This window comes from Protopterus annectens, chromosome 3.part0, assembly GCF_019279795.1.
Source record: "Protopterus annectens isolate FY-2018-M chromosome 3.part0, PAN1.0, whole genome shotgun sequence".
NCBI lineage: Eukaryota > Metazoa > Chordata > Ceratodontiformes > Protopteridae > Protopterus > Protopterus annectens.
Window position 1 is genome coordinate 15,124,563 of NC_056731.1, and position 26,100 is coordinate 15,150,662.

The following is a 26,100-nucleotide window of genomic DNA, read 5'->3' on the forward strand; positions in this document are numbered from 1 at the left end:
CTCCCTCTGGTATACCTCCAAGGCAGCAGCCTGTAGCTGGTGAGTATGTTTTTTGTTCAGGTTTTCCCATACACCGGTCATGTTATGGCTATGGTATATTCCATGCACACATTTAACACACCTACCCATAATGCATGCCATACATGTTCACTTATTGTTGCTGTTAACTGCACTGCATCACAGTGGTAAGCATGATGGTGTATCTGAAGGGTATGTTAGACTCCTGCAATATAACTAACATCCTATCATTACAAAATGTGTGCACAGAGATGAACATAATGGTGGGACAAATGGCCTACGTAAGGACATGTGTGGAACATCACCCTTATACAGTGCTACAACAGTGTATATACCATTATTACAATGGCAACTGTTACAGATCTACATTACGGCAAATCATAATACTGCAGTTCACAACCCTTACAACCTGCAATGTGGTCCCAACATGAGCAATGAGTGTGTAATATGGAATCGTAGGTTTGGGCAGCAAATATGGGGAATACATGCCTTCACAAACATTGGAAGCATATATGTGCACACACTCCAGATACAATTTAGTGGAAGTAGTTGTTGAGGTACTGACTGCATGCATTTGCCATGAAAATGCACCTTCCAGCAAGTACACTTCCCCAATGTCTCACCAAGTATTGGTCTGCTGTCCAAGACATTTGGCTATCAAATGTGCACACTTACCTGCAACAGAGGCAGCCGTGGCTTGCACACATCTTACATGACATGGCGTGGGCCCCATACCCAATAGGTAGCACCCATGAGCTGCACATGTAGCCATACCTCACCATTGCATATATCATAGCAAACAGTGTAGACAGTCATGTATGTGGCAAGGATGTATGGGACAGGAATGATGCAGGAAATAAACAGATGGCCATCCAAGACAGATGATGTCACATGTAGCAAAGCGGTCATGAAGGCTGCCTAGTAACATGCCACAACACTGAGGGGATTGCAGGAATGTATAGCAAGTACTGGCTGTGCAGTACCCGTGTCAGCAATTGTCTGGACTCTGCAAACATGTGGCCTATGGGTTAGGGTAATCAGATGTGACAGTTGTGCCAAAGGAAACATCAGCCAGGACTCTCTACAGGTAGCATATGCATAGCAGGACAGGTCTCCAAAAGGCATGTGTTGCAATGTGTACTGGTAAACCAAAACCACATTGGAAACCTACAGACAGAATCACATAAGATACATGTGCTGCACAACCAACGCCTCACCCCACCTCAGGCCCACCATCCCCATCTGTACCATGCCAGTGCCAGTGTGCACCTGTATGCTTGGCATTCATTAGCTGGGACTAGGCTTTTACACATGGTGTTCAGTGTTTGGGACACTGTAAACTGACACACATGTGTAGGCCATAGTTGTCAAGTATCTGCAAAAAGGCTGAAGGTGGGGAGGGGGTGTCATCATGACACAACAGTGCACTGCAGCAAGGATCCAAAGGATGCTATGAATTGCTGTATCTGCACACAGTCAGGGTCAGAAACTGTGGCAGACATAACGCTGAATCCACAGCAATAGTGACGGCAGTGTCTGAACTCCAAGGGATGTGCACATGAGTTGACCTTGCAATCATGCAGAGTTGGGGGACATGTGTAGGGCAGAATGACCATATACTGGTAAATGCAGATGGCCCATGCTAATATACCCCTGCCAGGAATAGTGACTGCTGTAGTACACATAACAGTAGGTGCAACAAACTATCATGATAAGGGCGTGCAAACGTATGCACCCACAAAGTGTATGCATCTCAATCAGCATCAGCACAACTAACATATTTGTTTCACACTGCATTTGATTGTACAGGACATATGTCACATATCAGGCTCATGCAATGTTAACATATGCAGTAATGTGGTCCCATGGCATATCAAGGAAGAGGGCGTCATATCACTAAGGGTGTGTACACTCCCCATAGCCATGGTAAGGTTTGACGGTTGTCAGTGTAATAGTATCGTATTGATCATACATGCACAGCTGATGATGACATCTGTAAATCAGACATCAGGCATTCACTAATGACATCTGTCCACATATAATCCCAGGTATGTGTTGGACAAACACATAAGGGCTGTGAGCAGCAGAGCAGACATAACTGACACAGTAATACACATTCAGCAATTTTGTGTACACCTGTAAGGTATGGTGCACAGTACATGGCAGGGTGCTGATCAGGTGCACAGCAATATTATGTAGATGGGTGCAGTGTTTTCCAGGGGAAGGGGCAGCCCTTTAACGCAGCCCATGCATCACACACATGTATACTGTTGCTAGCATGGATTGACTATAGCTGCACTGCATGCTGTTGAGTACCATATGTTATGCATGTTGACAGATGGGTAATGGGAGGTCTGTGTGTAATATCTTTGTGCAACCTCACCTGTAAGTGTGTGTGTGTGTGTGGGGGGGGTGTGGTGTGGTGGGGGTTATTTTGTCTGTAAGTGCAATCTAGTGGAGTGGAGGGGGGTGATGCATGTAGGATGTGTGTGGGTGGGTGTATGGGTGTATGTGTGTGTGTTTCTGTGGGTGTCAATGTATGCACATGTGTGATAGTGGGGTTGTTCATACGTCACTACTTTCCTTTGGAATCGTGCAGTACATGGACATGGACTGACACATGAGACACCAGGAATACTTGTCTGATATGTAATCTCAGGACAGCTGATAGTTTAATAAGGTCGGTAGCATGGAACATGCATTGGGTGGGAAACTAGACACCAGGTATACTGTTAAAATTGCAATCAGCAGAAAGGTGAAAGACTACCCATGTATGCAGCACTAGAGATGCATTGGGGAATTACTAGACAACACCAGTGAGTGTATCCAAATACTGCTGTTGTCCACAAAATAAGTTGATTGAGCAACAGATCTTGCATCTACTAAGCAATAGTTACATATGACACTCCAGTGTGTGACATTATTGAGTGACCATAGTAGCCCCTAACATATGGGGGCCATGCTCATGATGTCTGGACATACCCAGGTTGAACATTGGATGACAGCAGTGAGTCCTTGTAAAACCAACTCCAAGCAAGTCAAAGAGGTAATGGAGTAACAGGTCATGTTTTGTGATCACTTGTCTAGGCAATTAGAAGAATGATACATTATTGATTGGTATTAATGTGTGTAAGTTTCCAAATGTGATGCAGGATGGGGAACTTACATGAATAAACTTGGGGCAGCCTGTAAACTCAGGGACAGGTAGATATTATGGTGGAATGTCAGTGTGTGTGTATGTGTGTGTGTGTGTGTGTGTGTGTGTGTGTGTGTGTGTGTGTGTGTGTGTGTGTGTGTGTGTGTGTGTGTGTGTATATGTGTCTACTATTAAGCAATGATGTACAGGTCTTAAAGTGCATTTCTTGTTTTCCCCTCACCAGTGGCAAGGTGGGACAGGGTCCCTCCTGCATGCAATCTGATGTTGGTGTCCATACAGACATTGAAAATGATGATAGGTGTGTTGAGGCACAGGCGGGGTTGTCAGAAGCTGAAACTGTGCCATTGTTTGACATCCCTCTGTTATCCACTCCATCCCCGCACACAGTCACAGTGCCTATAGATGCCCCATCACCAGCGGCCATAGCAGAGGGACAGTTGGCTGTTGGTGGCCATGCACAGGACAGTGTGGTATCTATGGCTGCTGTGCTTGGACACAGCAGCCATAACCAGATGTCCGGCAGGGTACCACATAGGCAGATGTACCAGGGTGCTCATGGGAGGGCCACTGGTCATCGTGCCCCTGGCACAAGTGCCACATCTGGTATCACCAGATGCATGTTTCAGGCTGTCATGGAGGTGCAGGCATATATGGAATGATACACCAGACAGGGTCTGAGGCTGCAGAGGGCTGCTTTTTCATCTGTAAGTAACAACATCTGTGATCTTACAGGTGCCCACCGTGATTATACAGAGGTCAAGGATAGATGGTGGATTGTCCGTGCTAGAGCATGTGGTGGGAATGGTTCGACGGCCACGTGGACGTAGGTCAGCAAGACCAACATCTGGCGGTCGACGTGGATGTGCAAGGACACCAAGCCACTACTGTAGTAGCAGTACCAGCCCCAGCACTGCAGGGGGGGGTGCTGTCCACACCCCACCACAGCAGGCCACATGCACGTGGCCCTGGCCAGTCCCAGGAGGGACCTGGTTCCAGCAGACATATATCATCATCAGGGGAGAGTAGCATATCAAGGCTTGTACCTGGACATGCCTGTGAAACCCCTGGCAGGCACAGTTCTCATGTCCATGGCTGGAGGTGGTGAAGTGCACACCTTGCCAGGTATGGTCTGTAGCTGTCCAAGAAACACCTGTATAGGGCAGCCACATGGCAGAACTGTGCGCATTCATACCCACACACAATACAAACACACCTAGGGCAACCCCATACCTACACACACCATATCACCATGCCCATATCAGTAACTTACACCCCTCACTCACACACATGGTGTCAAACATATGGCCCACCCAAGTCTCTGGCAAACCAACAACACACCCTGTGCATATGATGATACCTGTGCCACATCCCTGTCATCCATAACATCAATGCATGGACAGGCTAATATGGTTCTGATGCACATGATGACTGTACAGTGTACCAATGTACTGCTGTGTAACATGTTGTCAGCAGTAATGTTTAATGCTTACATGTCAGGTAGTGTAGCTGTCTAGCCATGATGCATTATAGCTGTTAGTAACACTGAGTGATTGTGGTCTCCATAATGTTATCCATTTGTGTTGTAGGTGTACATGTGTCAGCAGGAGGATGGTCTGCTGTCATATCTCACAAGGGGTATGGCACTCCGGTGGCACCATGGCTGTGCCATATTCTGGGTACAGTTGAACATATGTCACAGGTCTGTATAACAGTTACTTCTTGTGCCATGTGGACAGATGACCCTCTGGAATGTATATTCAGCAATCTGAAGTTGATCCCTCCACATACATGCACTCTCTTACTTGGCAACACTGGGACTAGATCCCTACCTAGGTATTTGGTGCTACAGATGTGTGTGGCTTTAATTGCACACACTACACAGCATTTAGGATGAGGTGTGTTCCAGGTTACGTGTTACATGCAGAACATCCCCAGGCATGTACAGTATGGTAATGGAGGATGTAATGGTTGCATATGGACAATGTGACATACCATCATATACACATTAACAAACATATAACAGTCAGACACACATCCGAGAGACCTCGGCCTATCAGTGCTAACTAACTTGTCAGTGTGTCCAATGTGTTACAGGTAGGTTACACACAGCACATGCATAACTGGGCTGGATAGTGTTATCAATTACCTGTATGGTTGATGGTGACAGTGGTCACCATACAGTGGTACATGGGACATGTACAGGGGGTACCATGGTGTAATGACAGTATACCCAGCACCTACATCCCACTGTGGATATTGTACACACTGGAACACATGATGACACTTTGACATACTCACCATCACACACTGACCAGGAATGCAATACAACCCCTTTTCCATCCCAAGAGTGCTACTACAGGGATATGCATCTAATGCACATGCCACAGGCATAGTAGGGTGATGCATTGTCATGCCTTTCCTATGAGCAGCAACATCACTATCCCTAATACCGTGTGGCAATGCATATTGTAATAGGAGTATGTGGTCTTGGAATGCTGTACCCTACATATATACACACATGCACACACTTGCCAGAACTCAGTGGGTATCCCATGCCTATCAACCCATTTGTACAACAGTGTTGTGCTGGTACTGTAAGGCCCAGGTAGCCCTTAGGGAGAGGAGTGTAACAAGGGACATGTAATGTCCGGTACAGCAGCAGCCACATCTAACTATTGCAATGGGTGTTGTGGTGGTTGTAAAGAGCCTCAGGGTATTCCTAACTACAGGTGTACTAACACACAGACACTGATATCCTCAGTAATGCACACATGCACACTTGTCAGTACTGGGGTGCATCAGTGCAGGTGTTCATAGGTGTGTACCTGGCTATTGTCCATGGAGAGATGGGAAGTGTATGGGATGTGTGTACAGTGGTATCATGCCACCCGCCATGTGCCAGCAGGCAATCTATCTACAGACACCACTGTGGTGACCCTCATGGTGAGAATGACATGCATCAGCTAATCCTCTGAGTGCCTCTTGCAAATGGCCGGTGAGGTGCTCCAGTTGACATGTATACATGTATTACATAACATGGTTATTGTCTGTCCTGGAGACCTGTACCCAAGCATGTTCTGTTGACTGTGGTAGTGTAGTGGAGATATCCAGGCATGTGGTGCGTACAGGGTGTTGTGTCCTATCTGTGCCAGTTATAACACACCTGGGCAGACATGTCAGTTTCAGTCAAGCATAGGTTGCCTGTATGTACCCAAGCTGGATACCTGACATCTGCACATCTGTACAGAGACTGAAAGACATCAGCTCACCAAGTAGCTATGCAGTAGGATGAATGTGTTGACAGACAGACGTCTGACACCAATAGGTATGCCATTACTACATGATAGCAGCCCTCACTGACATGTGCTATAGAGACAGTAGTCTACAGTTAATTCCCACATGTCAGATCAGTATCCAGTAGGAAATATATAATGTGACTCAGCTCACACACCAGGAACATGACTGTGAGGACTCAGAGATCATCTATTCATGCAGAGGTGTTTGTTGCCAGTACAACAATTAGCAATCTATTCTTGCTTGGGAAAGCACTGTCAACAGTAGTAACATCATGATACACTACATGCCAGTGTGACTGCACATAACCTGGGATACTACCCTTGTATGTAACACATTCACATCGATAAGAGTGTTGTACAGGTCATATATACTCAAGTATCCCAGACAGGAACCTTACACTTCTTGCTACTGTAATGGCAGCACATAGACACATGTTATGTTAATGGCATTACATACACCTATTACATATGTCATTACCCTGCTGTGTTATCAGACTGGGATGTGAGCACTGGTTACCAGGGCTGAGTAGGTGTCAGCATTGCTGCAATATAACAGCTGAGCACATTTGCGCACTTGTAAGCAAAGCCTACACGGTGTAAGCACCCGCACATTTAACCGTACATTAGCACCACTTAGCTTCGCACTTACAGTTGCTCAAAACTGCATTAACCACTCTGTATCCAAGTGCCCTTCTTCTGCCCAGCCACAAAATAAACAGCCCTTGCAGGTCTTGAACCCAGGACCCTGTACACTTCAGTCACAACAGTTAACCACTACACCATGACCACTGTGAAGACAGTTGTTGTTTTTCCAATACATCTGTCAGTAGACACTAAGCTGCTAGAAATGTAACACAGCACTGTGCAAACTACATGCAGACTGCCACAACACTGGCCTACATTTCCTATGGGAGAATGCACATGTACCTGAAAATATAGCAGGCACTACAGGCATGTCACAGCACAGAGTAACAGACACCTGTGTGAAAGTGCATACCCACAACCAATGTGAACACAGCCACAGCCACATATGGTATGCAAACTTAATATTACACTATATGGACTGTCTGATCAACACCATCCTCATATGTGCCCCTCACACACTAATCCTACATATACTGGGTCACAACACAGTGTGGTCCAATGCCTGTCATTGGTATGGGACATGTGTGTGTTTGGCCCTACAAACATGTGAGCCAATATGGTACCATACACTGGAGCAGCATGTAACTTCAGATAGAACAGGACTAAGAACAATGACATCTACCACAGTCTGTACACCGGCCAAGGTATGTATTCACAATACACATACTGTCAACAATCATCATAAGTACACAGACCCCACTACTGTACACACAACCACAGAATGCCTAGGTTATGTCCTTAGAAATAACTCCTACTATACATAACATGTCTAGTAGTCTGATATCTGACTGGCTTGTTATCAGGTATGATGTCAATACATAATGTTGTACAAAACACATTCACCTCTTACTGCATGACATATGTTCAAAGGTTGTAACAGGGTTTGTTGTGACATATGTCCTATGAGGGATATTAAGTCAGTAACTCTCGCTGTCAACATGTACTGACTACAATCCTCAGACTATGCTTCTGCAGTTCTAAGATAAGTGAACTGTGAGTAACACAAGACACATAGGTCTCCAAACACTGGCCAGTCGGCAGATAACCCTACAGGTGGGTGTTTCCTCAAACACATAACACTGTTATGACAGGTATTAAATCATGTAGATCAGCCATAGCTACACAAACCCTGTTAAACCAACATTACTCCAAATGCAGAAGAGCAGCATTTACATTCTGTAGTCATGTCTGGGACATCCCCTCCTGTTTTTTAGCCTGTCTCCACAATGTATGTTGTTAGAGGTATATCTCACTACCATCTGTAATGCTGTGTGCCAAACACTGACATGAAGTCCTGCTCACAGTGAATGAAAAGGGCCAATACCAACATGATGTTCCTAGTTATAGGAGTGTGTTTCCATGCAATTGGCTATGGGAATATTACCACAGTTGTCCCACATGCAATCAGCTAGTGGGAGACTGCAATACATGCAGAGGTCATCAGCTGATCATGAGCATCCCTTACAAAACACAAGCTGCTGCCTAAGCAAAGCAGGTGTACTTCTCCACAGCCACCAGAGAGGGAGTGAGAGAGACAGATACAAAGTAAGACATGGAGGGGGTGGCAGAGTAAAACCTAAATATGTTTGTGTCACACACTTACCAGTACAGGGTTTCAAACCCTTGCCTATGTATTGTTATCACATGTCTATGCAATTATTGCATGCACTACAGAGATTATATGTTGGGGAAGTTTTCCAAATGTATATTCGATTGTGAGTGACATCTGCAATGGTGATAAAGGAGGGATAAGGTAGGTGTAGTACACATGCATGTCTACATGAACAGGTGTCAAGGTCGACACAGCCACACTATCTCAGGGACTCACACACATGATATCATTTGGCAGGGTTAGGATTAGACTTCTTAACTAGCTAGTTTGCCATAATACAGTAAAACACAGGTATCACATGCACCACATGGGTTATCAGGATGATATATAGGCAAAGGGTATGCCAGGGTGTCTGACATAAGATGACATGCTTCAGTAGGCCAGTGGAAGGTGTAATGAGTGTGAATGGTGTCCAAAACATTATACTCCACACACACACAGACACAGGTTGCCAGTACTGACATGGATGGGTGCATTGCTTCACAGGTGTGTTGACTGTGCCGTGAGGTTGCACAAGGCTAGGTAAAGGGTATACCTTGGCATCGGGACACATGAAAATGGTGTGCTTTGTGGCTCAGGGGTGTAGTGTCTGGATTGGCCCACACAGGTGGGTATTGTATTCACCATCCAGTCATCTGGGTTACTATTGTGGGTGGACAGTTTTGTGCAATGCTTGCCATGTATGTGTTCTATAGTCCATAACATGGACGGTGTCTGGGATGTGCACACATCCCACATGCATGTTCTGTGACATGTGGAAGTGTACCTGGGGTGTCTGGGGCATGTTGTGTACACAGCTGTTATCATCAGATGTGCCATTCCTGACCTCATGTGGTGAGAACTGGCAATGGACACCAGGTTGACCCTGCACCTACATTGACAGCATCATACAGGTATTCCCTGGTGTCAGTGACATCTGCCCATACAGGGCATGTGTATAAGGCATGGTATGTCCTTTGTGGGTTACATTTGCTGGCTCTACATTTGTTGCAGGTGTCCAGTGGGGAACATAGTGAAGGATCACTGTATGCAATTATGTGAATATTGTTGGGATGGGACAGGGTGCCATGCTCTCTGTAGTCCATTGCAATCACATCATGGTTACTATCTGTGGGCAATATGCAAGGAACTACCATCATAGTGGTTGCTGCCTAGCCAAGTGTGTTTGTGTATGAGACATGGGTTGAGAGTGATCTCTGGGTAATACAAGGGTTGCCTATATTGCTCACCAGTGCTTGATGTCACATGTAGGGGTATCGATTGTCTACCCCAGCCTTTCTGCTGTTTGACATCTGTTATCCTTGTAAGGTGACCATTGTGATATATAATAGGCCCACCATATAAGAAATTTGCAAAAGCTACTCCACAATAAGTCCAGTTGTTACACACTCATAGTTACCTCCACACAGGATACGAATGACACACACACACACACACACACACACACACACACACACACACACACACACACACACACACACACACACACACACACCAGTCTCACAGTTGCCTTGTCTAGGATTAGAACTCCTACCTAACTAATACCTCACACTACAGCATTATGCAGTTATAGCACACACCATGGAGATTACTGGACTACTTATTCCCCAAAGGTGTATTTCAAAGTGAATGACATCAGCAGGCTTGCCAAAGTAGGGCAATGGAGGTTGTAGTGACTGTGAATGGCCTCAAAAGCATTGCTCCCTACATAGACAAACACACACACTTGCCATGTCTGGGTATAGAACTCTTACCTAACTAGTATGTCACACTACAGCATTACACAGTTATAGAACATGCCACAGAGATTACTGGGTTACACCTTCCCCAAAGGTGTATTTAAAAATGAATGACATCAGCACCCTTGCCAAGGATGGGGAATGGAAAGTGTAGCTCATAGGTTCAGAGGCTGATACTAGGCTATCGGACCTAGGGCCTATACATGCCTAAATATGACAATTCCATGGCTATGTCTTCCCACAATATTTACTTCCCTGGACTCCTGTCGAGCAGGGCAGCTGACATGATCCCTGGGGTCAATTTCCTATCTCCCATCCAAGCATCCAGGTTCCTTTTGAAGAGGGCCAAAGAGGCATTCTGTTTGACATGTATGGCCAGTCTATTCCAGAGTCTGGGGAGTCTCTAGGTCAGGAACACATCCCTCCAGCATGTATTGTTCATTGTGATGACAAGATTTGGATCCCCGGAGAATGTGGCTGTGAGGATTTAGAATTCTTTAAGTGTAGCATGTCCAACAGCTGTGGGTTTGACATGGCATGGTATGTTAAGCAGAGATCGCCTGTGAGAACACAATACGTGGCAGAGTATAGCTGGAAGATTTTCAGACGATCAGCATAGGGCATCTGGTATAGGCCTGTGATTCATTTCATGAGGTATGTCTGCAGCCTCTCTAGTTGTTGCAGATGTCTTGTGAGGTATATATGTAATGGGCCATTGTAGTCTGTACTGAGTCTACTGAGAGATGACTACAGTGGGATAATGGCCTCCTTTTCCTGGATGTAAAGCCCTTAGTGGGAGGTGTGCCACATAGGTGGGTTTCCTGACTGTTGTGGTGATGTGGTTATCAAAGATGAGACCACTGTTCACCTGTGTCCTCAAGTCTGTTATCACACTTTAGGTGTTTACTGTACTGCCACCGATGTGGTACTTCACAGGTACATGCCCCTTCCCAAAGGGGATAACTATATATTTCTTGGCATTGATCTTGAGGCCATGGCTCAGGCATCAAGCATGTCTTTCTCTAAGGCCCTTCTGTAGAATATCCACAACATGTGAGGATTCAATATTGGCTTCCAGTGCGCTATCATCTGTGACCTTTGTTTGCCAGAGTCCCTTACTGTTGGACTGTACTTCAGAGCAGTAGATGCCAAACAAGGGCGGTGCCAGGACGGAACCCTAAGGTACTCCAACTGTCACTTGTCTGGGGCTGGGGTTGGTGTCACCTACATTTACAATGTGTGCTCTGTCAGTACAGTATTTGGCAGCCCATCAGGTGACATAAGGATTAATGGCCAGCTTGATACATTTATCTATGATTCCAGACTCGGGGATGGTGTTGAAACCTTGGTGAGGTTTGGATAGGCTGTGTGTACTACCTTGCCTTCATCCACATCTCTGGAGATGGATTCACAGTTGTCTGTCAGGTTGAGGTGACATGATTGGCCCTTCACAAACCCAACCTGGTTAGGGTCCAGTGTTTGCAGGTTGCCAATGTCTTTGTTTTAATTTCCATGATAATACATTCCATGGCCTTGCAGATCAGGCACATCATACTGCTGGCACTGTAGTTCCCAGGATCCAAGGTGGACCCCCCCCCCCCCTTGTGGACTGGCATAACTGTAGCTGTGCACCACACAGTAGGCACAAAGCCTGAGGTGTGGTTATGATTAGACACTTCACGTAGGTGAGGTGCCAGTTCAGATTTTAGCTCATCTAGTACACAGCCCATGATGTTGACTGGTCCCATGGCTGCTGTTTCATAGCTATGGACAGTGTGGTTTTTACCTATGTGGCCATTATTACCAGAATCTGGCAATCTTTCCCTGTTGAGATGGGCCCTTTGGGGGTTGTGAAAGGGTGCAGTTGGCACTGAATTGAACTGCCAGGATATTAGCAATATCCCTGGAAGCAGTATATTTAATATCATCCTGTTGTAGTTCAGAGCAGTTCTGACCATTGCCATTTAGATTTCTCACATAGTTATGGAATGGCTTGCAGTTGTATTTGACATATTTGGCTATAGTATGTTCATAACTAGCTTTGGTGGATGTTATGAGGGATCTCTGCTTCTTGCTGTAGCTGGTAAGGGAGTATTGTGCCTCCTGGAAAGTCCCCCATTTCTGCAAAAGTTTCCTCCTTTTGTTGTACAGTATGTTTATGGCAGGGGGCCACCACATTTGGCTTCCTTTTCTTGGTGGAGAACATCTTGGTTCTATATTGGATAGCACAATTCATGCACGAGTGGATGTGCTTGTACAGTGCCTTCATGTATGATTCAGCAGTCATCTTTTCAGTTCCCATCTGCATGGGTGTCATGATGTTAGTCACATCTGACATGTGTAGCATGACATTGGCTTTGGAGATGTGTGTTACAGAGGTTTCCTTATTGGGGTGTGGGGGAGTGATGTTGATGTTAAGGGTGATTAGCTCATGGGCAGACCTGACCACCGATGGGGTGACCATAGGTGTGGAGCATTGATTTCCCATGTTGGTAATGACCAGGTCTAGGATATTTGAGCCCCTGGTTGGACTATGGGTTACTTGATCCAGGGCATTAGGAATTATGACTTCCAAGAACCATTGGGCACACGTGTTGGTACACAAGTAGTTTTCCCAGTTAATGGCAGGGTAGTGTAAGTCACCCAGTATTAGGGTGTTTGTTTGTATCATAATATTTCACAATATGTTTCAAAAGCTGTAGTGTATATCATGGGGCATGGTGGGGATCTGTAGCAAGCTATACAATTTGGAATGCAGTCTAACCTAAGTTGCACCGGGGGTATTTCACACACATTCTGTTGGGCAAGTAGCCTGGTGGTGTGTATATCCTTGGTGAATATGGACACTCCTCCACCTTTATTGTTTTGGTCCTGGTTTGGTGGCCAAAAGGTGTGGTAAGAGCTGTACCTGGTATTGCAGGGGTGCTCTCTGGAGCCTTGGATCAGGTCTCTATTACTGCACAGTTATCGATGTTCTCCACATTTAGGTGTGCATAGTGACTGTGAATGCCAAAGGAACTTGATCCCTAAACACACACAGTTTCACAGTTGCCATGTCTGGGAATAGAACTCCTACCTAACTAGTATATCACACTACAGCATTACACAGGTACAGCACACGCCATGGAGATTACTGAACTACTCCTTCCCCAAAGGTGTAATTCAAAGTGAATGACATCAGCAGGCTTGCCAAAGTAGAGAAATGGAATTTGTAGTGATGGTGAATGGCCTCAAAAGCATTGATCCCTACACAGACAAAGAAACATACACAACTTTAAACTTGCCATGTCTGAGATTAAAACTTCTGCCTAACTAGTATAGCACACTACAGCATTACACAGCTATAGCATGTGCCACAGAGATTACTGGGCTATGTTTTCCCCAAAGGTGTATTTCAAAGTGGCTGACATCAGCAACCCTGTCAAAGTAGGGCATTTAAAATAGTAGTGAGTGTGACTGGCCTAAAAAGCATCAATCCCTACACAGAAAAACACACAGTTGCAGCATCTGGGATTAGAAATCCTACCTAACTAGTACATCACACTACGGTATTACGTAGTTATAGACATGCCACAGAGATTACTGGGCTACTATTTCCTCACAGGTGTATTTCAAAGTGGATGACATCAGCAGCCCTACCAAATAGGGCATTTGAAATAGTAGTGAGTGTGACTGGCCTAAAAAGCATTGATTCCTACACAGACAGACAAACACACACACACACACACACACACACACACACACACACACACACACACACACACACACACACAGTTGCCACGTCTGGGATTAGAGATCCTACTAGTACATCACACAGTTATAGGAGGCGCTACGGAGATTACTGGGCTACTACTTCCCCAAAGGTGTATTTCAAGGTGAAGACAGCAGCAGGCTTGCCATATTAGGGCAATGGGGAGAGCAGTGTGCGTGCATGGGCCATAACCCATTCATCTAGAGGGAGACACAACACTCAGGCACACACAAGTTTATATTCCACAGGTACGTGTATATAACTGCTAGATGACTACTGACATGTACAGTCATGTTACACAGTTAGCACAGGCACCACAGACACTATAGTGCTGAGGGATACCAGAGGCAAATGTCCACGGTGATTAACAGTTGCACATCATGTGGTTTTAGCCAATTTGATGTGTGCTGTGTGGGACAGGCCTCATGATAGGAGACTCTTTGTCACTGTCAGTCTCTTCCACACATGTATGCTTATTTTTGGCCTATTATAGTGTGTTGTCCTTGGATATATGTGTGTATTCCTATCCAATGTGTGTGCAAAGCATGACTGGTGTGTACTGAGTAGTGCATGCACTAACATCTGCGACTGTCAGATATGTATGGTCCACTTTTGTTGCCAAACATGGGCTTCATTTCTGTAAGTGTGGGATCATGGCCATTATGACCTTCTGTATTGAATGTATGAATCCATTCCAGGTAGATTGTACTCCAGTGTGGACTTTTGTGTTCTACACCTACAGCTAGCAACCTGTTTCTGTGGGATATCTGTAGATCAGTTGAAAATATGGGGTCAAAATGGGCAAAGGATAGTGGGTTACTGTAGGTAATTGTGTCTGTGCTGCTTCTGTAAAATGGTCTTGGTGTTAGCAGAGATATTCAGACATATGTACTGTTTTACACTGTGATGTTTTATATCAAGTACTGTCAGATATACATATTTGCTTGCAGTGATGTCCTGGGGAACACAGGGTGAATGTAGCTGTGTCCAGTATTGTGGTCAGCAGCCTACATATTCTTGCACAATCATGCCATTTTAGAGGGGAAGCTGCAGATACTTGCTGCTGGGTCTGTGTAAATGGTTCAGCACCTTGGTACAGTGGTGACTGAGGATCCCATGCTTGTACATCCATCAATGTGACAGTATGGCCATATCCTGCTGTGGCCATACCTCACAGCTGTACAGATTCACCCAGGTTACCCAGAGGCAGAGGTCATAGTTCTGGACATTACCCCTTCACATTGTGGTTTCCGAGTAGGGTTGTAGCCACCCATTCTTGTGTTTGCAACCAGGGATAGTATGTGCACATGGCTGAGTTTCGGACTTCACGCACTCTATGCCGCCCATGCTACAACCCCCCCTCTATTATTCTATCCTCTTCCAAACATTATGCAAACATTATCTGATATGTTCCCTATAGTTATCACCTCATCCCAGCAGTAATTTGGTCTTGGCCCACAGTTCATGCAGTAGGACATGGTGGACGTATTACTGAGATTTGTCCACATGGCCTTGCATTTGGGCTCCATGGACTGTGTTATATTGTTATTTGGGAGTCCATGACATAACATACATTGGCTGTACGGGTGAGACACAGGCCTTTGGTAGATGACTGTAGGCCATTTAGTAGTGATGCAGGCCAGCTGTAGCAGGCCATTGCATTCTGTCACTCCTACAGTCCCAGACTGCAGTACACTATATTCCCCTGGGATGACAGGGTAGGTGTGCAAGGTGTTCATGCCAATACTTTCTGTCATTATTGATCCAGTGGTGTGGATGCTGGCAGGGTGCTGCTTACAGCTAGGGACACACCTGCATGGGACACCTGTTCTGCATGTTTAGCTATTGCCATACAGAGGTGGGGGTCATATTGTACTCATTCCCAACAGCAGGGATAAGACCGGAGAAGTACCTGTGGGTGGTGGTGAGGTGAGCTGGGTGCATGTGTACTATGGACACTACTTGCATCTGACTCACAAATATGCATGGGGCATTCCACTTATGCTGGCTTGTGCAGGGACATCAGCTGTTTCTCAATACTTCATACCTATGACCTTTGTGGTCTGCCAGTGTTCGGCCAGACAACATAGGTATTCCCTACTACAAGTCCAAATAATGTGCTGCTAACCTGCATGTACAATTCCAAGGGTGTGCCCATTTGACAGTTACATATTATACACTGTCTGTCTGGGATACTTCCCTCTGTGTACTGCATGTATGTCTGGGCCCACATTCATGCTATGTCCACCTTTCAGATGGTGACACATATTACTTCCAAACATTTATTATGGCTTAGTGCTGGAATGTGTTTTGCTGGGAAGCATTGTTTTTGGCACTGCAGTTGTGAGAACTTGGTCCTGTCATCGGCAATACTGGCCAATGGCCACCAAGACAAACCTTACCATGCATACATACTGACCACTCTCACACAATATATGACACACACCAACCTAACACACACAGCCCTGCATATTGTACACATGCTACAATCTATCTTGCTACCTTGGCCCGCTCAGGTAATCTGTGCTCCACAGTTATTATACCTGCACATACATGTTACTACATTTCTACATAGGATTGGGGGGCACACCTGACTGTTACTACATTTCTACATAGGATGGGGGGGGGCACACCTGACTGTTACTACATTTCTACATAGGATTGGGGGGGCACACCTGACTGTTACTATATTTCTACATAGGATTGGGGGACACACCTAACTGTTACTACATTCTACATAGGATTGGGAGGGCACACCTGACACTTGTACACATTTACAATGACTGTAGTGGTATTTTAGGTATTCCATTTCATTCTTTATTCTGACTTATCATGCTGACTAGAGGCATATCAGTGTACTACAGGTCTTAGGTTTGATTGACCTACATTTCAGTTTCTGACTTCTTACCCTTCAGAACTAACATCCCACTGCCTGACCTGTTGTAGTCTGTGCAGGTCTGTGGGGGGGGGGTGTTCTCCATAGCCATCACTCAGTGGCCTTAGCACAGCCTTTGTTTGTGTTTGTCTACACCTGTCCTGCTGGCTGAGACTGTTATTGGGTATGTGAGCCTCCCTGACCAGCATGTGTGTGACCTATGGACACACATGTGGCCCAGCACATTTCCTGCAATGAGTTTTGTCACCTTGTCTAGTTTGGCTACTATGATGACACCAGTATTTGTTACAGATCTCATGCTGCCACTATAGGTGTCTGCTATCTGCTGGCATCCCATTCAGTCACCCAATTCCCTTGCATGCTCACATCCATACCATAGATACAAGTAACAACACATACTACTCCATTCGGCAATTGATAGGAAGAGTGACTTACCTTGTGGCTGTGCCAGTATTGCGGATGGTACTGGAGGGCTGACTATGTCGGATGCACATAGTACACTCCCTATACATGGTTAAACACAGGCATTGTCATGCTTGGCATCCCTTTTACTGTATGTGCGAGTCAGAGAGAGGTTTCATTCCCTGGGTTCCTACCATGTCAGTGTATGTGCTATGCATTGCCTCTTTGCCACAGCTTGGGCATACTGGGCACACCTCCTTCTGCCTACTGGGGCAGGCTCAGGTGGTTCCTCCTCCGAGTCACTCTGTACCTGTGCAGGCATTGGCAATGGTGGGGGGCTGTGTGGCCCTGCCCCATATTGTTCCTGCTGCAGCTGTTTCCACAGGATCATATTGTGCAGCAAGGCACATATGATGACAATTTGGGTACATGTAGCTAGTGAGTACTGCAAGGCTCAACCGGATGTGTCCAGGCACTGGATCCATGACTTGAGCATCCCAAACACATGCTCTATTAAGATTCTGGTCTGTGCATGTGCCTCATTATGGAGTTCTTGTTTGGGTGTGTGTGTGCATTTCTGATGGGTGTTATCAGCCATGGCTCCAGTGGGTAACCAACATCCCCCACTAGGTGACTGTATGGGATGTCCCCATTGGCAAATCTCTGGTACAGCTGTGTTAGATGCTAGATGTGGGAGTCGCGATAGCTTCCAGGGCAGCCACCACACACATTCATTATAATGCCCTGGGCATCACACACGACCTGGCAGTTGATGGAGGGGAAGCCCTTGGGGTTGATGTAGACCCTACCCCATTCACTGGGTGGTGCTCTGATGCATATGTGCATGCAGTCTATAGCACCCACCACCTCAGGGTATTCTGTTATTTGGTGGAAGAGATGCATATTGCTGGCCAATGCCTCATGAGTGTTGTGGAAATATACGTACTCACTGGCATGTGCTGACATGACATCCAGAAACTGTTGGAGTACCCTGGATGCTGATGCCTGTGAGATCACCATGATACCCCCAGTTGGCCTTTGGAAGGTACCTGTGGCTAGTATTCTTAGGCCTACACATAGGCACAGTTCAACAATTTGCTGTAGGAGGTCTCTGTCCACCCTATAGCGCTCCACTATCTCCAGCTCATGTAGCCCCTGGTAGGTTACCCTGGGTCTGTACACTCTTCTCCTTCTCTTCACTGTGGGTTGGTCATCAGCATTCTCATCGTTACCATCTTCAGCCTCTTCCTCATGTTGATTTATGATAGCTGCTGCAGCTCCTATCATTTTGTTGCTTTTGTTTGGTAAAATTTCCCCAGTTGTGTACACTGGTGGTGTAGAGTTTGTGGGAAAAACCAGAGGGAAAGGTGTTTGCATAGTTTATAGTGGTGTGCTGGGCTGGGCTGGTCTGCTGCCTGCGTAACTGGCTGATTCTGATACATTTCACCTGCCAGCTATGCTAGTTTTCCTTGATTACCTTCCTACTGCTGTTTTCCCTTCCCATTGCCTTCCTGTTTAAGCCCCGAGGCTCGCTACACAAACACAGTGCTCAGATGTGCATGAAGCTGCTATTTCCTAGTTTAATTTTTTTTTTTTTTAAAACATGGTGTGTGGCCTGCACACCGGTTTAGGCAATATAGAGTGCTAGGCAGCCTCAGACACACCCCCTTGCTTACCTCTGCTAAGTTAAGGGAAAACCCGAACCACATGGCTCCAATAAGCTTACAGTATGCCTGACACACCCCTCTATGATGTCAGCTAGCTTTTAGGCTTGCACCATGGTCTTTCTGCACTGACACGGTTGGGTGCAGGCTAGCCATGAGGGGGCATCTGGGATTCAGTATCATTCCCCTAATTTGCATAGGATTGCCTGCTAATGCCTAGTTACAAGTCCCACACTGATCCTTCCCCCTTAGCAATCACTATTCACTGGCCATGTTGTCTTCTGCCTGCCATTGAGTATAATGGAAATATTGTGATTTTGGATAAAATGCTTATTTCAAGTTTTTTTTTTTGGCCTGATCCCATTTGCGCACCACTGCCCTACGCTTAAACAGCTGAAATCGACTAAAAAAAATAAAAGTTTTTTTTTTTTTTTTTTTTGCAACTGTTTTCCATACCAATGGCCATATATTTGGCCGCATGGTTTCCACATTATATACACCCTTTATTTGGAGCTGTCATGGCTCCATTTTGTAGTTTGCAGAAATGTACTTGGTTACTAACCGAGTACATTTCTGCAGACTACACTAGTCCTGCACGGCCAGCTGCCAGCTTCCTGGATTGCAAATTCACCTAATATGCATGGTTTTCACCTGCAAATGGGGTAATTTGCATACAGGAGTTGTGTCCATGCAGGAATAGTGCAGGAGCGCTCGTGCACTTCCCGGGAGCTTATTCCTGGATAGCAATGTGGCCATATTGCCTCCAGCAGCTCCTGCACTATTCCTGCACACCATGCAGAGCTTGCTGAATCCTGGGGAATATTCAGAATGAATGACAAAATGCAATATATACCTTTATTATATACAAAGTGAATATCAGAGATGGCTTGAGGGTATAAAGGCAATAGATAAATGGCATTATATACAAAGTGACTGACAAAACACAATATATACATGCATTATATGCAGACTGACTATCGGAGCTTACATGCTGAAAGAATCAAAATGAAAAGTAGAGTCAGAGCAAGTTCTGTAGAGGGAAGTAGGGTAGGAAGAGGTTAAGGTATATGAATAGAGAGATAGCAGTTGTATTTTTCTGGAGTCTTATAACGTGCTTTTATTTCTGATCAGAAAATGAAGAAAGAGGAATGATCTTTAAGAAAAGCAGGGAGAGTCCCACAGTTTTGGACCAAGAACTGAGAAAGCATGATCTGTCCAGTGAAGCCTAGTCTGTGTGTGTGTGTGTGTGTGTGTGTGTGTGTGTGTGTGTGTGTGTGTGTGTGTGTGTGTGTGTGTGTGTGTGTGTGTAATTTAATTAAGCAATTATACCACGTAAGGTATAAAAGTGTGATTGGTTTAATTTACTATGTATCTGATGAAGTCAGTTGGTTAACGAAGATGAAAACGTACTGTGAAAAATAAAGACGTTAATGCGTTTAACCTGGATTATAGTATTTCCTGCCTGTTTTTTGGATCTATTTCCAGTTTGGATCAACAGCTTCTTTGCCTGGTTTACAACGTTTCACTTGGTTTTAGTCTTTTGACAAAACTGACCACACCTGTCTGCTGTCACATCTAGAGTATTTAGGCTTTGGCTGTGGCCTGCTACGGTGGCTCTCTATTATCTTGTCATTGTTGAAATTGGTAATACTATTTTAACTTGCACAACATTCACTAAGGGGTTTTGAAGGGCTCAGTTTCGGACCCCTGATATTTTCACTTTTTTCTCCAAGCATTCCAACCTTTGACTTTCCCTCATGAAAGGCAACTTTTTAGATGAATAATTTGCTTATTATACATAGTGATATGCCATTTCATCACATCTCACTCAAAATTTAGAATGACATTTTCAATGCCCAGCAATGGTTTGCTTATGAAAAGCTAAGCATAATACTAACAAATCACATAAAAAGGCTTCCCATTTCTGCTTATAAACCTAGAAATACTATTATCTCACAATCTAAAGGACCTTCAGACAATTCATAACTCACATAGATAAATTAAGATGCATGGTTTATGGTTTGAATATGCCCTTGGTTCACACATCATGCTAACTGAAATACACAAAGTCTTAGGCAACTCAAAGTAGCCTACAAAACAACTAGCTTCCCTGCAGGAAGGGCAGCAAAAGTAAGAACATTACTTTCACAAACTACAATAAGCTTTATCTATGTTGCACTGCAGGTTCCAACATTACTCAACAACATGTGCAGATTTTATCACTGCTAATTCACAGAGCAGAACTGCTTGAGTTATGAAAAGGTGTTCTGCCTCCTTACTAATGCTCTTACAGGAAGAATACTGTGTCTTCTTTTCAAAACATTAGGCATTTTCTGAATCCATTATGTTCAAGATCCGCTTACTAAATACAGACCCATAAGTCTCACTAGTCTCGTATGCAAAGCCATGATAAGAATTATCATGGAAAGGATTAATAAGGACATAGAAAACCTTCAAACACTGGATCCAACCCAATTTGTTTTTGTTAAGGACAGATCATGCCTACTCAGCCTTGTGGACTTCTTTGAGAAGGTCACCAAGGCAATGTATGAGGGCAAAATGGTGCCTACTGCTTACCTGGATAAGACATTTGGAACAATACCCCACTTGAGTACTTTAAACAAACTCACAGACATAGGCATAAACCCCTATTTCAATGGCTAGATAGCTAGCTGGCTCTCACGTTCCAGGAAGTTAGGATAGGAGAGAACACCTCCACAAAAAGGACTGTCACTAGTGGAGTCCTACAGGACTCTCTGCTGGGTCTGTTGCTTTTTGGTTTCTACTTCTCAGACATCAAGACAAATCTCAAAGGCCTCGAGGTGACCAAGTTTGCAGATGATTGCAAATTAGGAGCAGTCATAGAATCCTTCCAAGACACTAACATCTTACAGGAAGGACTAACACAGAGAAATGACTGGTGCCAAAGCCATGGCTCAAAACTCAATGCCAAGAAATGTATAATGGTATTCAAGTCAGCCACCCTAGGAAATTAGCTCGATGACAGCACACCCCTAAGAGTAGAAACAGTAGTCAGGGATGTGGGTATGCCTGTAGTTAGTAACTGGCTTTTAACTAACATGTGTCTTATGTGGCAAGAAAATCATTCTATGTTACTCAACTTAAAAGCAAGGGCATGTCATCCAGGTCCAAGGATGTCATTGTTCCACTGTGTTTGGCCCTTACCAGGCTTGTCATTGAGTATAACTCCCACTTTGGTATGTACCTGGCCAGGCACATGCAACAACTGGAAGGCCCACAGAGGTTCCTCACAAATAGAGTACAGGGACTAAACAGCATGTCATATGCAGATAGCCTCAAAACCCTATCTCTATACTTTGTTTCCTATAGACTGTTGAGAGGCAGTCTATGTCTGGCATACAAGGCATCCTTGTATCCCACTCTGATGGACCTTTTGCATGTCTGCAAAATGAATAGGATCAGAATCACTTAATGTAGGGATTTAAACTTTGCTTGTGACATAAGTAGGACACATTGACAGGACAATTATGTGTCTCAGACAATTCCCCTTCTCTGGAACAGGCTTACCAAATATGTGATGCAGAGCTCTTTTCTAACCTTAATCAAAAGAAACCTGGTCCAGTGGATGGCAAATTGGAAATAAACCCCAGGTCTAGCACCTATGTTTCTAATGGACAGAGGCAGCCTGTAAATCTTGCCCTATCTTACATATACCTCTTAAAATAACATGTAAAGCACATAAACCTGCGGGATACAATTGGGATACTTGGCTAGGCTTGTAACGTTCCCAGTAGTTGTTAGCTTAGTATGCACTTATGAGCTGATGAACTTATATAACAAGGTCCCAATAGAGTTGATTTGGAAAGTCCTGAGATGGTTTGAAGTCCCAGAAAATTTGGTAGAATTAATGCAGGTTATGTACAAGGACCCAATGACACAAGTGCAGACAGTGTGTTCAGTCTCACAGAGAGGTTCCAAGTGGGAGTAGGTGTGCATCAGGTTTCAACCCTGATCCCATTGCTGTTCATACGAATGATGGACTACATTAGAAAACAGGTTGGATGGGAGAAATCAACAAAGTTGCTGTATGCAGATGGTGTGGCATTACATGCAGACTTTGAACAAAAACATCAGCAAATGATAGGGGAATGGAATGCAGAACTGAAGGCACATGGAGTGAAACTGAGTACAGACAAGTCAGTTGTCATGCCAGAAAATGGGAAGATCAGAAGAAGCTAAAAACTGAGATTAAGAGAAAATACAAGTTAACAGCTTCAAATATTTAGAAACGGTGGTGGAGGTGAAGAGAAGTCTGAATTGTGAAGACAAAGCTAGACTCCGAAGGGCTGCAGCCAACTGGCAGAGAGTGTTAGGGGTGGTGTGCGACAAAAGAATGCCAAAGAAGCTGAAAAGTAGGTATAAAAATAGTCACATGACCAGTACTTCTGTATGGTACAGAAACCTGGGCAGTGAAGACAAAGCAGTTCAGGAACCCAGAGATACTGGAGATGAAGTGCCTGAGACAGGTGGTAGTATGTGTACTGTGAGACAGATGAAGGAAGAATGACATTTCAGCAGAAGCTACGGTAGCTCCAGTTGCATAGGTCAAAGAGAACAGATTACAGTGGTTTGGGCATGTGCAAGAAAGAAAAAGACTATTTGATGAAGAAGATTTGGGAGATACAGGAAGAAGGCAAGAGGAAATGAAGATGTCAGCAAAGACATGGATGGTTTGTGTGACAGACGACCTGTGACAGTCAGGTATGACTGTCAAAGAAGGTAGGACAGTAGCAATGAATCAAAGCATATGGCAACAGTTGATACAATGCCCCAACACCATAAACAAAATGGAAAAAAGGGGTTGTTGATGATGATGATGGTAATGAGTAATCCTAAAGACAAATGTCTGATGAGGTGAAAGGTACAGTGGTATTATGGGAGAAATGTGGAATGCTGTCAGCAGTAGAAGACAGATCTCTCGAAGATTTTGCTCAAGAATTCTGAATAAAGCTAAAATTAATATGGATGCAAAAGCCCAAAATAATGGACATGTTTTAAATGTTTTTCTAATTAATTTACAAAAGTTAATAAAGCAACAGATTTTGCATCAGCATTCATTTTCTGAATAAGAAGAATTATGAAACTCAAATGACATTATTCACTGACTGCAATCCTCAGTGATTTAAGAGAAAATCAAATATTTTACAAAGGGGCATGGCAAAAATGTGAGGCAAAATCAGCGACATTCTGCAAAATTCTGGACAGTTGAAAGGTATGTGACAGTTCCCCGATCAGCAGAACAACTATCACTACTATTACAATCCACAAATCCATTATTAACGTGTTTTAAAAACTTTCTGGGATGGCATTTTCATTCTAACCAAATGTTATTCATCTTCTGTCATGCCACAATGACTGTCATTACATTCCAAAGTAAAGGCAGGTACATTGCATGTCCCATTTTCTTTCCTGGCAAAAAACTATCATACAGTCGACAGATTTTCCCTTATCTATCAGTATACAATCTCCTAATTACCACTCTGAATTTACTGTGTTTAGAATATTGTTCTTAAAGGAAACACTTAAAGGTACTGCAATATGCAACTCATCCAGTGTCAAGAATCTTCCTCCCAGATATATTCATTTAATAGCCATGGGCCTTGCAAAACCAATAACAAAGCTTCTGAATGACTCTTGTAGTGACGATCTGTCCTAGATCAGTGGAATACACTGCAAACACATTGATATGAAGGTGGAGATACAAACAAACAAACCAGACAACATTCAAACCACTTCATGTTTATTTCCATTAGCCAAAGCTCTAAGAGAAAATAGTACATGTGCAACAGTATAACATATTAACAGATACTTGGTGTTGCTCGTCCCTCTGTAACATAGATGACAAGCAGGCGGAGTATTTCATTTAGATGCTATAATAAATAAAAACACATCAGGATGGATAGCAGCATCATAAAATATAAACAAATTGGTTAACAGACAGACCTTACATACGTACATGCTTACATCTCAACAGCTTACTACAAGATGGCAGTCTAGCATGCACGTGCACAGTATTTATATAATTGTGCAAGTCCTTGGATAGCTTCTTAAAGGTACATACACATACATTGATCTACATCCTCCCGTTTAAAAGGATTGCCCTTTGTAAAAACAATATTAGATTTAGACATGCATTGGTATAGACATTAGAAATAAAACACAGTGTTTATGTCCAAGTTGCCATGTATCTGCTCCAGGGTTTAGAGATATGACCAAATCTTGTAACAACAATCTGAACTAAATTTAGTAATGTGGACAGTCTTCAGTGAACAACTCGTACCAGGAACTTCTGAATTCATCACAGGAATGGAAATATCCTCTGCAACTTCTTCTGGAATTGTAACACCGGACAACTCACTCTGAGATAAAGAGTCTTTCTCACAGGCTATGTGCTGTGGTATAGGCTTGGACACTGGTCTGAAATTCTTCCGATTCCACCTAAAGTCTACTCCTTGTGATTCCACAATGCATGATATTGGCTCTGGGCAAATGTTCTTCATGACACCAATCCAATCATAACCTTTAGATGTTTGCATCCTTACCACTTCTCCTTCTCGTAATGGATTGAGCAGTTTGCTTGTCTTATCATAGTAGAACTTCTGGTTAGATGTTTATTCAACATATTGGCTTTCACTAACTTGTTCTTAACACATGGAACCAACAATTGATTACTGATTGGTAATGTGGTTCTGGTTTGTCTCGACAGATGTCTCTGAGCAGGTGAACCAAGAAGTTTATCACGAGGAATATTTCTGAGATTCAAGAGATTCAGGAAGACATCACTATTATCTTGTTTTGACTTCTCTAGTAACTATTTTGCATTTTGAACTGCATATTCTGCCAAACCATTTAAAGATTCACTTAACGTGCCCTGTCCA